The sequence below is a fragment of the Caretta caretta genome, chromosome 3 (assembly GCF_965140235.1).
Source record: "Caretta caretta isolate rCarCar2 chromosome 3, rCarCar1.hap1, whole genome shotgun sequence".
Classification (NCBI taxonomy): Eukaryota; Metazoa; Chordata; order Testudines; family Cheloniidae; genus Caretta; species Caretta caretta.
Window position 1 is genome coordinate 50,686,571 of NC_134208.1, and position 16,317 is coordinate 50,702,887.

At 39.6% G+C, this 16,317-nt stretch overlaps 1 protein-coding gene across 9 annotated transcripts in view; it reads left to right on the forward strand.

Annotated features, from left to right (window-relative positions):
* LOC125634449 (isoaspartyl peptidase/L-asparaginase) overlaps window positions 1-16,317 on the forward strand; it is a 258,209-nt gene that overhangs the window by 151,838 nt on the left and 90,054 nt on the right. The gene's annotated exons all lie outside the window — the stretch shown is intronic.

Sequence of the window (16,317 nt, forward strand, 5' to 3'; positions counted from 1 at the left end):
GCCCAATTGACAGCATGATGTGCACATTGCAGGGGCCCGTACTTTGTGGGAAGTCTGTGTCCATATCCTCATCACTCTCATCACTGTACTGCAGGCACCTCCTCCTAGCCTGGTTTAGCTTTTCTTGCAGGTTATGGTTCTGCATATCCTGCTGGATAATGCGTGCAGGGTTTATAGTGCTCAGAATTGCCGCGGTGATCTGAGCGGGCTCCATGTTCCCAGTGCTATGGCATCTGTGCTGAAAAAAGGCATGAAACGATTGTCTGCCATTGCTCTGACAGAGGGAGGGGCTACTGATAACATGGCTTACAGGGTTGGCTTACAGGGAATTAAAATCAACAAAGGGGGTGGCTTTGCATCAAGGTGAAACAGAATAGCCCCCTCAAGGATAGAACTCAAAACCCTGGGTTTAGCAGGCTGTTGATTTCATGGAGGGAGGGAGGCGGGAGAAAATGAATACAAAACAAATCTGGTCTATTTCTTGTTTTGATCCACTTCATCTATCTTTATACATCTTGCTGGCAGCTGACGTTGCAGTACGATGGTAGCCATCATCATTTCCTGGGTGCTGGGCAGAAGACGGTGCAGTATGACTGCTGGCCATCATCATCTCCAGGCTGCTCATTAGAAGATGGTGCAGTATGACTGCCGGCAGGACTGAATCGCCATGAGATGAAACTTAAAAGGGAAATGACCTGGCTGAGTCACTCCCATGTTTGCCCAGTTGCCCCTGGACCAACCTCACCGAGGTCGGCTAAAAGAGCACCCTGGAGTATGGTGATGATGGCTACCAGTCACACTGCACTGTCTGCTGCCAAAAGTCAATGAGCTGCTGCTGTGTAGCAATGCAGTACCATGTCTGCCAGCACCCAGGAGACATACGATGACAGTGAGCTGAGCGGGCTCCATGCTTGCCGTGGTATGGCGTCTTCACGGGTAACCCAGGAAAGAAGGTGGAAAACGATTGTCTGCCATTGCTTTCCCAGAGGAACGAAGGGAAGGGTGGGGCCTGACGATATGTACCCAGAATCACCCACGACAATGTTTTTTCCCCATCATGCATTGGGATTTCTACCCAGAATTCTAATGGGCAGCAGAGACTGTGGGAACTGTGGGATAGCTACCCACAGTGCAATGCTTTGGAAATCGACGGTTGCCTTGGTACTGTGGATGCACTCTGCCGACTAAATGCACTTAGAGCATTTGTGTGGGGACACACACAATCGACTGTATAAAACGCTTTCTACAAAACCAACTTCTATAAATTCGACCTAATTTCATAGTGTAGACATACCTTAAGAAAAAACAAAAATCCCCTACTTCTGTTCCAGGTGCAAGGCACACTTCTGCACCATTAATTCACTAACATAAATAGGTACTACAGTATATTTTACTAAAATTAATTTTTAAAAATCCACATACAGTTTCCCCCAGGAGAGAGGACTGAAGGAAGAGAACCAGATGCAACAGTTTCTAGTCATATTCTTCAGTGCACCTCTGGAGCATGTTCAGATACTGTGGGGATTGGTGTGGTATACGAACCTAAAGAGAATAGAGTTTCACACTTCTCCCCCTTTGTTTCTGCTCTCTCATCCTCTTCCTTATTCTGTTTCTTTTTCGCATCTTATCCTTGATATATTTTGTCATCTCTAGTGCTCTTTCTCTGATTTTTAGGACCTAATTCACCACTTCATTTCTCCAGTTTTACAGAGTTGAATCTCCATTGAAATCAATGTGGTTATCTTGTCATATCACTGGAGTCATGCAGTGGTGAAATGGGCCATTGGTGTCCATTTGTTTCTGTCACTTTTATTTTAATTTATTCCAGTGTCTGTTTTTATTAGTCATTTTTTCTCTCTCTGCTCTTGTGCCAATTTATTTGTCTCTCTCCCTATTCCTCCATCTATCATTATTTTCTTTTTCCATATTCCTGCTCTTCTATTTCTTATTTATGCTTCTTGTCCTAGCACACAGAGTTCCTTCACGGATGGAGGGGAAGGTGTTGCATTCCTAAGGGCCTGAAAGACATCTTCAGCTTTAGCTCTTTTTCATTTGAAAGTTTATTCACCTTTCTGTTTATTTCTGTGTTTTCAAATTGCTTATTCTCATTACTAGTCATCTGTGTAAACAATGCTGTTTTTGATAGTAAGGATGCACTTTGCTTAAACATAACATTTAAATAATCCTCTCCTGAAGGGACTGCTTTAAGACAACGTCTAACAAGAGATGCACAAGAGGATAAGAAATTGAAAATATAAAAGCTCTCAAAATGAAAAAAATTAGAAACAAATGAATAAATATATTGCAGGAAGATCATATATTCCAGTATTTTGGTTTATTTATAGCATTGTCAATTTAATTAAAAAAGATTAGTATATGATAAAGCAATTTATCCAGTTACATTCCTAGTCAGGATTTGGCTCTTTGCTCAAAATAGAAAACTGAGTGGTATATGGCTTAGCTCTGGCAAACAACATGATGCAAATGTCCTTTCAGAATTTGCATAGTGTCATTGAAATAGCCAAACATCAAAATCTCACCCACCAGAATGTTCTCCAAAGACCAAAATGTCCCCACCCTAGAGATGGATGAATTATTTACAGTAAAAAAAAATTGTGCATGATTTTTTTTGGTGAGTAGAGGGTTCACATATGTTCTGTGAATATAATTTGATTTCTGCAGATGTGTTTGTTATTTTAATCTGTTTATTGAAGACTATAAATAACATGGGAATGTATTTGTATTTCATGCAATAAATTGTATGTATTCACTTTGATTATTAACTATTATTTATGTGTGGTAAGTGATTGGTTATCTACTTTTCAGGGAAGTTATGAGTTTTAGTTAATGTTTGTAAAATCTCAGAGCCTCAGATGAGTGTGATCTTTAAGAATTAACCATGCAGACAAGACCTTTTGTGCCTAAATACCTTTGAGGATCTGGGCCTTCACCTCTGTTTTGCCTCCAATTCTTTTTCCCTGCTCTTTTGTATGGTTTTTTTAGGCACCTCTATGTAAGTCTCTTTACAGATCCAGGCGATTATACCCATTTTACTGAAGGGGAAACTGAGGCAAAGGGCAGTCAAGTGACTTGCCCAAGGTCACATAGTAGGCCAGTGGCCAAACTGAGACGAGACCCCAGATCATCTGAGTCCCACTATAGTTCTGTTTCCACTAAGCCATACTGCATTAGTCAATGTCAATTCAATTCAAAATGGTTTTCTAGGTAAAGATAATGCATAATCAGACTTTTCACAGACACACAAACATCACATACTAACACCATATATGTAGAGCTCATCATGAATTATCACTTGAAGTGTTTGGGAGTTTTGTATTTTTGTTTTTGTTTTTTTTACAGAAAATGGCATTTCCACAAAATCATTTTTTCCTATGAAAAATTGTGATTTAGTCAAAAAAATTGATAGTCTGATTGGAAAATCAAAATGAAATTTCAGGAGAGATCAACCCAAATCAAAACATTTTGGTTTGTTGAACCTAATCAAAACATTTCATTTCAGTCTGGTGTGAACCTATGTCCACCTGATCTGCCACACTTCCCAATGGGAGTTGTAGTTTAGGTGCTCCATGCTTCTATTTTCCTCTATAAGCTTTACTCCCTGTCTGAACTACATCTTCCATGATGCATCATGTTCTCTTCTCTGGTTGAACAACTGTGATACATCATGAGAGTCTCTTGACAGTGGTGCATCATGGAAAATGTAATCTTGCTAGGGAGCCCAGTCCACAGAGGAGAATGTAGGCATGAGACACCCAAACTACAACTCCCATGAGGCACTGTGTTGGCTCAGGCAGATGCAATTCAATGTTAAACCGAGCTGAAATGCAACAGTTCAAAATGATTTTTTTCTGAACTTTCTGTTCCTTGAAAACTTTCTGTTCCTTGTTCTGTTCCTTGATTTTTTTTGAGTTTTCACCCCAATTTTGGATAAAAACATATATCAATATCAGAATTTCCATAGGATGGAAATTCCAATTTTTTACCATCTCTACAAATATGCACTTAATAATTTAAAATTATGTCTCATTTTTCATGACATTCACCTGTAATTGTAATGATAGGTTAATTATAACTTTACTCTTACTGTACTGTTGTTCTTAAGTTAGCCTAATCAAATGTTAAAACAAAAGCAGACTTTCTATCTTATTACTAAAAATTAACTGTCAGGCTTCTTTCTCTCTCTTTTTAAGAATCTGTCAGTTTAAAGTGACATCATAAATCATGTGTTATATAAAACATCTGTAGTCAGTAATTTCACTAAGTATCCATGCATGCTGTCAGTTATCTTTTCATTGCATGTAAACACAGCTTCATGTGCTTTGTGCTACTTAGACTCTGAGCTCTTTGAGGCAATGACAGTCTGTGTTTGTATAGTGCCTAGATATGCCCAACTAGAGTAATAAAATTTCCAGTCTCCACATTGTTAGTCATTTAGTAACTCAGCATTATTTCTAGGCAGTTGAGGTGAAACTTTTTAGTGAAAACACAAATTTAAATAATATATAACTGAACCATTGACTGGCCTTTATATAACTGAACCATTGACTGGCCTTTTCACTCAAGTATACCATGCCTAAGAAGTAATTAACTTTAGAATAACCAAGTTTTTCTTGAGTAAGGGAGTACATGTATATAAGTCTGTTTTTGTTGATTATTTATGCATATAGAAACTCTTCAGCACAGTTTTACGTGGACTGGTTTCTTAAGATAGATAGGAACTTGAGATCAGATTGAGGTGTTATTTAAGCTGCAGTCTTGTTACCATAATGCTGTGATCTTTTCCTTGGGGTCTTAAAAGACAGAGAATTGGTAAAATATTCATGTGGTGTCATCGGCGGCCAAGTGATAGATCCAACTTTCCTTCTCTCATCCTCTTCAGATATGGTTTTTGAAGTGGTTTGTGTTTATTTTTGCTTTGGGGAAGTGACTATTTGGGGGCACTGTTCATTTTTAAATACCAGTATGTTGACTGATTCCTTTTTGAAAAGTTGATGTTGGCCAATCAAACTATGAGTTGTATATAATGCATCACATTTTTATAGTCCAATAAAAGACCATGTGGTCTCATTTTTATGGTTTTATGGTTTCATTGTTGTATCTGCACACCGTTACTGTGAGGTTTGTTCCAAGAACCTCAAGTTCATACATATTCACGTGCAAATATCTTGGGACATCCTGGTTCCACTTTCAGATTTGCTGTGGTTTCAGCAACCAATAGGCACGTGTTTGAAACATCCCTTTATGGGATCCTCTGTTTTAAAATGCAAAGCTATGTGGTGTTTGCAAAACTTCAGTAAGGCCCCTCTGTTTGCAGAGTTGTAGCCTCCTTGAGTAATTTGCAGAGCTCTGTGTTCCTTCTCAGGCTGAAATTTCTGCCAGCAATGTCATTCTTTTGCAGAAATGCCAATGTTGAAGTTTCCTGGTCTTTATATAAAGTCTCTCCGCAGGGTTTGATGCTTTATAAACTGATTTAATCAGGTCATTATGTAGCAATATAAAAGTCACTGGAATCATCTGCTCTCCAGTAGCCTTGACTCAGCACCACAAAAATGTTATTTAAAGCTTTAACCTGTGTATCAGTATCTGTTTATTTCTTCTTTAGCCATGAAGTTGGAATAACTTGTGTACATCTGATCTATGAGTTTGTGTACTTCTAAAAACTAATCAACAAGCTTTGTGGGCCTTCAGTTTTTGTGACATAGTTTGGTTGGTTTTGTCTTAAAAATTGTTACTTACAGCACTGAAATCTCAACATAGCAATATACAGTTTCACCTGGTTATTGACCTAAGTTCTTTGATATTAAAACACAATGTTCAAAAGAATGTTAATTAATCCACATTGCTTATTTAAAATAAAAACCTAATATCCTGCTACCCTGTGGTTATGGTCTCCTAGCAACAAAGCTGCTTCTTCTTAATGAGCCTTGTTATTCAAAAGATCAGCATCCGGAATATTTTCTTGAAGCACATTGCTTACAATAATAGACCAAGTGTACTGACGGTGCTGAAGAAATATTAGAAAAAAGGTCATTTCTTTGGGGAATTGAGGGAATTTAGCACTACAGAATAACAGTCCCTTAGATTATTAGTATCTTGGGGCACAGAACATGGGGTTGAGCCTCAGCTCATGTAAACCAGTGTAGTGCCTTTGAAATAATGAAGCTATGCCAGTTTTTACATTAGTTGAAGCTACGGTCCCAAGTCTCTTTGTTTTATCCAATACTAAGCATACCGATGGTTGTCAAAAAAATAATAAAAATTAGGTGTCCTTCAGTTCCTATCTTAATATGTTATGTAGTTTGCCTTTGTGTTTATAATCAGCCACTGGGTTCAACCCCAGAGACACCTGGATCATCCCTATACAATTTGTATTTCAGTTCTGCATGAGTAAGGAATTTCAGGATTTTTCAAGATGAAAGATGCATAATAGTAGTTGGTATGTATTATTAATATTTTATTATAATTTGAAAGAGATTAATTTATATAGTCCTTTTAAAATTAAGAAAAATACATATTAAATTTCTCTTAAAACTGACATTTAAGGTCTAAAGGAATGTTTTTATTAAATTTTCAGTTTGTTCTCCTGTGTTTATTGCCTATCAAGGCTGTGCTCTCTAATGGTAACAGAAAAGACCTGAAAAATCCAGAGAGGTTTCTATTCCAATTGCTGCTGTCCAACCAATACAATGTGTGTGTGACCTTGGGTAAATCATTTGACTTTTTATGCCTCAGCCCAAATGGAAAATTAGGTTCAAGCAGAATTTCACTGATAACCAGGTGCCTCATCTGAACTGAATATTACCCATGCAAATGATGTATGTATGCTAACTGTTGTGCTGTTGGAAAACCTTTGCACTATATAGAATAAGGACTAAAGCTCAGATTTTTAAAGGTATTTAAGTGTTGCTCCATTCAACACTGCCAAGCCTAAGTGACTTAGACCTGGGCTACACTGGGGCGGGGCGGGGGTTTGAACTAAGATACGCAAATTCGGCTACGATATTTGTGTAGCTGAAGTTGAAGTATCTTAGTTCGACTTACCTGGCCATTCTCACAATGGAGAGTCAATCGCAATGGCTCCCTCTTCGACTCCGCTTACTCCTCCTGCTGAGGTGGAGTACAGGCATTGATTCAGGGATCGATTTACCGCGTCTAGATGAGACATGATAAATCGATCTCCAATAGCTCGATCACTACCCACCGATCCGGGGGTAGTGAAGACGTACCCTTAGGCTCCTAGTTTCCTAAATCACTTTTGAAAATGGGATTTAGCCCTCTAAGTCACTTTGGCCAAGATCCTCAAAGATGTTCCTGCGGGATTTAAGGATATGTGTCTTAGGTCTTGCAACACTGAGCAGAGCAACAACTAAAAACCTTTATAGATCTGGGTCTAAATCTCACTTTTATCCCTAATCCTGTGAAGACTTATGTACATGCTTAACTTTAAGTATGTGAATACTCCCACTGAAGCCAATAGGGCTACTCATGCTTGTGTTAAGCATACTCATAAGATTTTGCTGAATGTGACCTTCTTTCTGAATGTTGTGGCTTTTATCAACTGTGGTATGTCCCTCTGAAGACATTTAAGAGCCTGGTTCTTGCTCAGGAAAATTTCCCTCTGAATTCTTTGGGAGTGTTAAGTCAGTGAGGACTGAAGGATCAAACACATAAGGCCAGATTCTCAGCTGAGTCAGGTCAACATAAATTCTTAGCAGCTTTGCCAATTTATACCTGATGATGATCTGGTCCATATTTTCATCTTCTGATTTAAATCTTAATGTGAATGACATAAATTATTCAACAGCAAACTTTATTTAATTTCAAACGCACAGAGACATGTATACCTTAGATATCAAAACATCTTTTCTCAATATAAATTTCCAAACAGAAAATTGTACCATAAAAGGTAAGGCCATAAGTACTCTAATTTAAAACTACATTCATAGAATCATAGAAGTGTAGGAGTAGAAGGGACCTCAGTAGGTCATCTAGTCCAGTCCCCTGAACTCAAGGCAGGACTAAGTTGTGACTTTGCACTCTATATGATTTTATGAAAATATGTTAATGAGTGTGAATATAATGTAACTGGAATATGCTTCATGCAAAAGGTCTCTTGTAAGGTGTCATTACAAAGCTTATAATCTACTGAGTGTGATCATCCTATTTGTATAAATGTATCACTTGTATCTGAAACGAGAAATATGAAATATAACTCTGAGGGCCTTTTGTAGTTATGCAAAGTGTGGGCCATTAATAGTGGTTTGGAATCTTGATGGCTCCCATCAACCAGGACAATTGACTGTGGATGGCTCTGTTTGCTTGCAGGCCTTCCTGTGAGTCAGGCTGGGAGAAATGAGGGCTTGAAGTCTTACAGTGACATGTGAATATGTCACCTGAACTGGAATCCATCTTTAACTTGGTGCTTTTCCATTCACAAGGAGGGGTGGGAACCCAGAGAGGGACAAAGGATTCCTGGCTTGTGCAAAAGATATATAAGGGGGGGGTACAGAACAAAGGGACAGCAGTTATGAGAAATCTCCTAGCTACCACCTGAGCTGGAACAAGGGCTGTACCGGGGAAAATAATTGTGCCCAGACTAGGAAGGCATCCACTCTGTGATAGAAGTGTATTGAAATATCTCTGAGGGTGAGATTTTATCTGTATTCAGTTTTCTTACTGTATTAGGCATAGACTTGTGTGTTTTATTTTATTTTGTTTGGTAATTTACTTTGTTCTGTCTGTCATTACTTGGAACCACTTAAATCCAACTTTCTGTATTTAATAAAATCACTTTTTACTTATTAATTAACCCAGAGTATGTATTAATACCTGGGGGGGAGGGGTGGAAGCTGTGCATATCTCTCTATCAGTGCGAACAATTTATGAGTTTATCCTATATAAGCTTTATACAGGGTAAAATGGATTTATTTGGGGTTTGGACCCCATTGGGAGCTGGGCATCTGAGTGTTAGAGACAGGAACACTTCTTAAGCTGTTTTCAGTTAAGCCTGCAGCTGTTGGGGGACGTGGTTCAGACCCAGGTCTGGGTTTGTAGCAGGGTAGCATGTCTGGCTCAAACTGGCAAGGTTCTGGAGTCCCAAGCTGGCAGGGAAAACATATTAAAATAGTCTCAGCATATCAGTTGGCAGTTCCCAAGGGGTTTTCTGTGATCCAAGCCATCACAAGTAATAACTAGACCATTCTTGACAGGTGTTTGTCTAATCTTTTCTTAAAAACCTCCAATGATAGATATTTCACAACCCTAGGCAATTTGTTCCAGTGCTTAATTATCCTGACAGGAAGATTTTCCTAATGTCCAACCTAAACCTCCCTTGCTGCAATTTAAGCCCATTTCTTCTTGTTCTATCCTCAGATGTGAAAGAGAACAATTTTTCTTCCTCCTTGTAACAACCCTTTAGGTACTTGAAACCTGTTATCATGTCCCCCCTCCTTTTTCTCTTCTCCAGACTAAACAAACCCAATCTTTTTCTATTTTTCCTCATAAGTTATGTTCTCTAAAACTTTAATCATTTTTGTTACTCACCTCTGGACTTTCTCCAATTTGTTCACATCTTTCCTGAAATATGGTACCCAGAACTGGACACATATTCCAGTTGAGGCTTTATCAGTGTAGAGTAGAGTGGAAGAATTACTTCTGGTGTCTTGCTTACAACACTCCTGCTAATACATCCCAGAATAATGTTTGCTTTTTCTGCAGCAGTATTACACCGTTGACTCATATTTAGCTTGTGATTCACTGTAACCTCCAGATCCTTTACCGCAATACTCGTTCCTAGGCAGTCATTTCCTCTTTTGTATGTGTGCAATTGATTGTTCCTTCCTAAGTGGAGTACTTTGCATTTGTCCTTATTGAATTTCATCCTATTTACTTCAGATCATTTCTCTAGTTTGTCCAGATCATTTTGAATTTTAATCCTAGTCTCCAAAACACTTTCAACCCCGCCCAGTTTATTATCTGCAAACTTTATAAGTGTACTCTCTATGCCATTATCTACATCATTTATAAAGATATTAAATCCTGTAGGATCCCCCTTGGTATGCCCTTCCATCTTAACTGTGAACCACTGATAACTACTCTCTGGGAACAGTTTTTCAACCAGTTATGCCCCCAATTTATAGTAGCGCCATCAAGATTATATTTCCCTAGGTTGTTTATGAGAAGATCATGCAAGACAGTATCAAAATTTTTACTAAGGTCAAGATAGACCACATCCACCACTTCCCACCTATCCACAAGGCTTGTTAGCTGGTCAAAGAAAGCTATCTGTTTGGTTTGACATGATTTGTTCTTGACAAATCCATGTTGGTTGTTAGTGATCATCTTGTTAGCTTCTAGGTGTTTGCAAATTTGCTTCTTTATCTTTCCAGGTACACAAGTTAAGATGACTGGTCTGTAAATTCCCCGAGTGGTCCTTATTTTCCTTTTTATAGATTGGCAATATAATTGCCCTTTTGCAGTCCTCTGAAATTTCTCCTGTCATGCATGAGTTTTCAAAGATAATCACTAATGGCTCAGATATCTCCTCAGTCAGTTCTTTGAGTATTCCAGGATGTATTTAATCAGGCCCTGGTGACTTGAAGACATCTAACTTGTCTAAGTAATTTTTAACTTGTTCTTTCCCTATTTTAGTCTCTGATCCTACCTCATTTTCACTGGCATTCACTATTGGAGATGTCCAATTGCTGCTAACCTTTTCAGTGAAACCTGAAACAAAAAATCATTTAGCACTTCTGCCATTTCCATATTTTCTGTCATCATCTTTCCTCCCACTGCTGGTATTTTAAAAAATTGAAAGTAAAGGAGTTCATAAGTTTCAGTTAGTATCCTAGTGGTGGCTGTGTCTTCTCAGTGGAGGGACCTCATTCTGAAAAAATCTTTCCACTTTGGTAGTACAGATCCCAAGTTTGATGATCTTCAGGGAATGTTGCATTTATGCCTGCTCTGGGGCTGCTAAGTGCGGGTATTTGGTGGAGGGAGTTTGGTTTTAATGGTGGAGGTCTTGTTTCCGTGTCCTGATAGTGGTTCATGGATTTGTTATTGTTATTGTAAGTTCACTTAGGGTAAATGTTGAAGTCTTGATAAAAAGTTAAGTACATAAAACCAAATTTAGGAACCTAACGCTAGAGCTGGCTGAAATTTAGCAATCTTGGTTTGCTGTGGATGTTTCAGGGGATATTTATGAATTTGCTTTTGTTCTGATTTGGAATGAAAGTAAATTTACTGCAATTTCTCAGTAATCAGAGATCCCCAAAAATCTCATTTCAGGAATACTGACATATGTTGTTCCTGAAACAAAATGTGGAATTGACATTCTTATCAATTTTGTAGCTGCTGTTCAGTGAATTGATAAAAATGTCAATTTTTTTTAGTTGCTTAATGGCAGGGATTTAGGCTAAGCTTCCTGCTGCAGCTTGGGGGCCAGAGGCTGGCAGTTACTTCCAGAGCTGTGCATCCTGAAACACTGTGTTTGGATGAGACTTTTGTTCAATCTGTAATAGATTCAGCAAAACATTTAGCTACAACCAATTGGCATTTTCCAACAAAACTATGTTTTGTCAGAAATTTTCCAACCAGTTCTACCTCAAACAGTATTTAGGCACTGTGGTGGGGTGTATGAGCCCCACGCTGCTTAACTAAGAATTAAAGAACAACTCTGGACCCAGAAGGCCCTGCCCAGCCACCCTTTGCTGGGCATTGTAGAGAGGTTAGCCGGGGATTTCCTGTCTCTGGGGCGGCGGGGAACCACCCCGCCTCACTAAATTGGGGAATAGGTCTTACGGGGAATTAGTCCAGCCACAGGAGTCATCCTCTGTGGCCTTTGTGAAGGTAGAAATAACACAGTAAGCCCAGGCCCTAGGTCAGGGCGGGGCAATGGTGAGTCAGGTGCTCAGGCAGGGGCTGAGCAATAACATATATAATAGCAGTAAGCCCAGACCCTAGGTTCCAAAGGTCCTGGGAGACGTGGAGACTGCCATCCACGAGTTGGGTGGTGGGGGTACGCAGGCCCTTCCACTCCACTGCGTCCCAGCCCAGGGCCCTAGCAGCAGCAGAAGACCCGCTGCTGCATCAGTGAGGATCCTGGCCACAAAACACTGACATGGGTTCTGGCAGTGCTGCAGCCAGACTAGGGTCGGCTGCCCCCTCGCTACTTCCAGATTCCCCCTCTTGAAGTACTGGGGCAGGATGGTGTCCTCAGGGGGGTCCAGCACCATGGGTTCCTCAGGATAGCTGACAAGGGGTAAACTCGGCAACTCCTTCTGATACCTGGCGCAGGGCAGGCTCGGCAACTCCTCTGGGTAGTTGGCATGGGGCAGGCTCAGCAACTCCTCCAGGTAGCTGGTGTGGGGCAGGTTGGGCCAGTCCTCAGGTTTACCACAGGCCATTGGGGTTTACCAATCGCGAGCTAGGCCAGAGGCTTCTGGCCTCCCCGGTGGCTGCTCTCCCAGTGAGTCCTGAGGTTGGGCCTTTATACTTCCAGGGCGATGCCTGACCCTCTGTGGGGTGGGCTCAGAACTCCCTGGCTCTGCCCATTCTTGTGTCCAGAGGGACTCGTCTCTCTCTGGGGTGGCGGGGAACATGCATGCTCACCCTGAAGGCAGGGCTCAAATGGGAGAAGTTCAACTCAGACTGGGCAGACAGAGCAGAGCAACAATTGTGTCCTGCAAGCTACCTGTAGAGAAGCTGCCAGGACACCAGGCAGCCAAAGCCAAGCCCCGCTGCCAAGCCGCCACAGGCCCTTCACCCCAATGAGTTTATGAATGATGGACTGCGTCTGATAGAGGAAGACACCCTCTCCCCAGAGCATGATCAGAGAGAACTCCAGGCCAATTCCAAAAATGGATAAGTGGCAATGACAGAGGCACCAAAGCTGGAGTAGTAAGTGGCCCACAGAATGGGCATAAGAGTGCTCGCCCCTAGGTCACATGTTTGCACTATTGTTCACAAGTGCCCTGCACTGGAACTAGTGGTGCATGGAGGGTCCATGACCACTGACACTTATTGCTAGGCAAAACAGCCACTCTGGGACTTGAATTCTCCAACAGACAGCTAAATAAATTAGGGCTGTCAATTCATCGCAGTTAACTCCTGCCATTAACTCCAAAAAATTAATCACGATTAATTGCAGTTTTAATCACATTGTTAAACAATAGAATACCAATTGAAAATTATTAAATATTTTGAAGATTTTTCTACATTTTCAAATATTTGATTTCAATTTACAACACAGAATATGAAGTGGATAGTGCTCACTTTATATTATTTTATTACAAATATTTGCACTGTAAAAATGATAAACAAAAGAAATAATATTTTTCAATTCACCTCCTACAAGTACTGTAGTGCAATCTCATTATCATGAAAGTGCAACTTACACATGTAGTTTTTTTGTTACATAACTGCACTCAAACAAAATGTAAAACTTCAGAGCCTACAAGCCCACTCTGTCCTACTTCTTGTTCAGCCAATCACTAAGACAAACAAGTTTGCTTACATTTATGGGAGATAATGCTGCCTGCTTCTTATTTACAATGTCACCTGAAAATGAGAACTGGTGTCCGCATGGCACCACGGCATTGCTAGGTATTTACGTGCCAGGTATGCTAAACATTTGTATGCCCCTTCATGATTTGGCCACCATTCCAGAGGACGCACTTCCATGCCGATGATGCTCATTAAAAAAATTATGAATTAATTGAATTTGTGACTGAATTCCTTGGGGGAGAATTGTATGTCTCCTGCTGTGTTTTACCTGCATTCTCCCATATATTGCATATTATGGCAATCTCAGATGATGACCCAACATATGTTCATTTTAAGAACACTTTTGCTGCAGATTTGACAAAATGCAAAGAAGGTACCAATGTGAGATTTCTAAAAGTAGCTACAGCACTTGACCCAAGCTTTAAGAAGCTGAAGTGCCTTCCAAAATCTGAGAGGGACGAGGTGTACAGCATGTTTTCAGAAGTCTTAAAAGAGCAACAGTCCAATGTGGAAACTACAGAACCCGACCCACCAAAAAAGAAAATCAATCTTCTTAGAAAGCATAGAAAAGGGCCTCAGACTGTCTCAGTAAGAGAAGGCTCTTACACTGGCAGACAGTGATTTTGATTCTTTCTTTTATACCTCTATAACTAGCCAAGAGATAAGAATACACCTAAATTCTTAGAGTATAGGCCTTTACAGACAGGCCTGAATATCTATATCCTAACACTTGGCAGTAGGGGTGGAGCACTGCCTGCTGCCAGAAGTAACCAGCAGCCAGTGTCCTCCCTGTACCAGAGCCTTATCCTCCTCCCCCGGTGGCATGACAGCAGTCCCCTCTAGCTGGATAGCATCCTCAGCCTTGGAAGTCTCCATATGAATAACCTCAATGAATTCCTCATGTGCACGGATGCTCCTCAGCCTGACCACCTGCTTCTATAGCTCTCCCACCTGCTTCCTGAGAGATTCTACCAGCAGGCCCCTTTCACACTGGATCGTCCCCCCAGCCTGGCTTTCTGTGAGTTGGGAAATACAGGCCACAGTCTCTGCAAATCCACACCAGGATCTAGGTGGAGGCATCCATGGTTAGGTTCTCTGTCTTCTTGGTGGCATCTGACTCAGATGATGAAAATGAACGTGGGTCAGTGTGCACTGCTTTGGATCATTATTGAGCAGAACCCGTCATCAGCATGGAAGTATGTCCTCTGGAATGGTGGCCAAAGCATGAAAGGACATATGAATCTTTAGCGTATCTGGCATGTAAATATCTTGCAAAGACTGGGCACAAAAGTGCCGTTCAAACACCCGTTCTCACTTTCAGGTGACATTGTAAACAAAAAGTGGACAGCACTATCTCCTGTAAATGTGAACAAACTTGTTTGTCTGAGCAATTGGCTGAACAAGAAGTAGGATTGAGTGAACTTGTAGGCTCTAAAGTTTTACATTGTTTTATTTTTGAGTGTAGTTATTTTTTGTACATAATTCTACATGTGTAAGTTCAATTTCCATGATAAAGAGATTGCACTACAGTACTTGTATTAGGTGAATTGAAAAATAATATTTCTTCTGTTTCTTTTTTACAGTGCAAATATTTGTAATAAAAAAATCAATATAAAGTGAGCACTGTACACTTTGTATTCTGCGTTGTAATTGAAATCAATATATTTGAAAATGTAGAAAACACCCAAAATATTTAAATATATTTAAATAAACATTTAAGTAGTCTATTATTGTTTAACATAACGATTAATTGTGCAATTGTGATTAATTTTTTTAATCGTATGATTAAACATGATTTTTTTTAATCGTTTGACAGCCCTAAAATAAATAGTTGGCTTTTTAGAGATGCTGAGCAATCACAGCTCTGACTGATCTCACCTAACTCCCTTTCATATGGTCTAAATGAAAAGTAGTATGTAAGAGCTTCTATTATTATTATTATTTTATTTTATTATTATATTATTAGTCAACATTGTGTCCCTTCCTGTTGCAGTTTATTTTGATGTTATTTTTCTATAGATTTCACTGTTTATATTTAGCTTTACCATTTATGCCATTTATTTTTGTTTCAGAGTAACAGCCGTGTTAGTCTGTATTCGCAAACAGAAAAGGAGTACTTGTGGCACCTTAGAGACTAACCAATTTATTTGAGCATAAGCTTTCGTGAGCTACAGCTCACTTCATCGGATGCATATCATCATATGAAGAAGTGAGCTGTAGCTCACGAAAGCTTATGCTCAAATTTATTTTTGTGGTCACTCTATACAAAGTATGAGCAATAATATTGTTCCTTTAGGGCATTTGTGCTAGTAATGAATGCTCACAATTGTTACCCATCATTTTAGTCATTTTTAAAAATCCATGACACCTGTTTTTCATATATCCTAAGTACCTAACAATAATACTGGTCTAATATTTTCATTTACAAATGGTCAATGTATGTTAAAAACTAAAATATACCAGTGAAGGATTTCAGGGTTCAATTTTGCTGCTAAGTAGCTGAAATAATGTACATATGTATGGGAATTTCCCTCCTTCTTAACGTAAAATAAGTTTAAACGATACCCTTGACTAAAATTCTGATTATTTAACATATAATTCTTCCTGACTCACATCAACCACAAATATTTTAAACTCGTAAAATACAGATATACTCTAGGGATGGCTGCTAACAAGACAAGTTAAGGTCATGTCTTTTTATACAAAAAGAAAAAGAGTACTTGTGGCACCTTAGAGAAGTACTCCTTTTCTTTTTGCGAATACAGACTAACACGGCTGTTACTCTGAAACCTC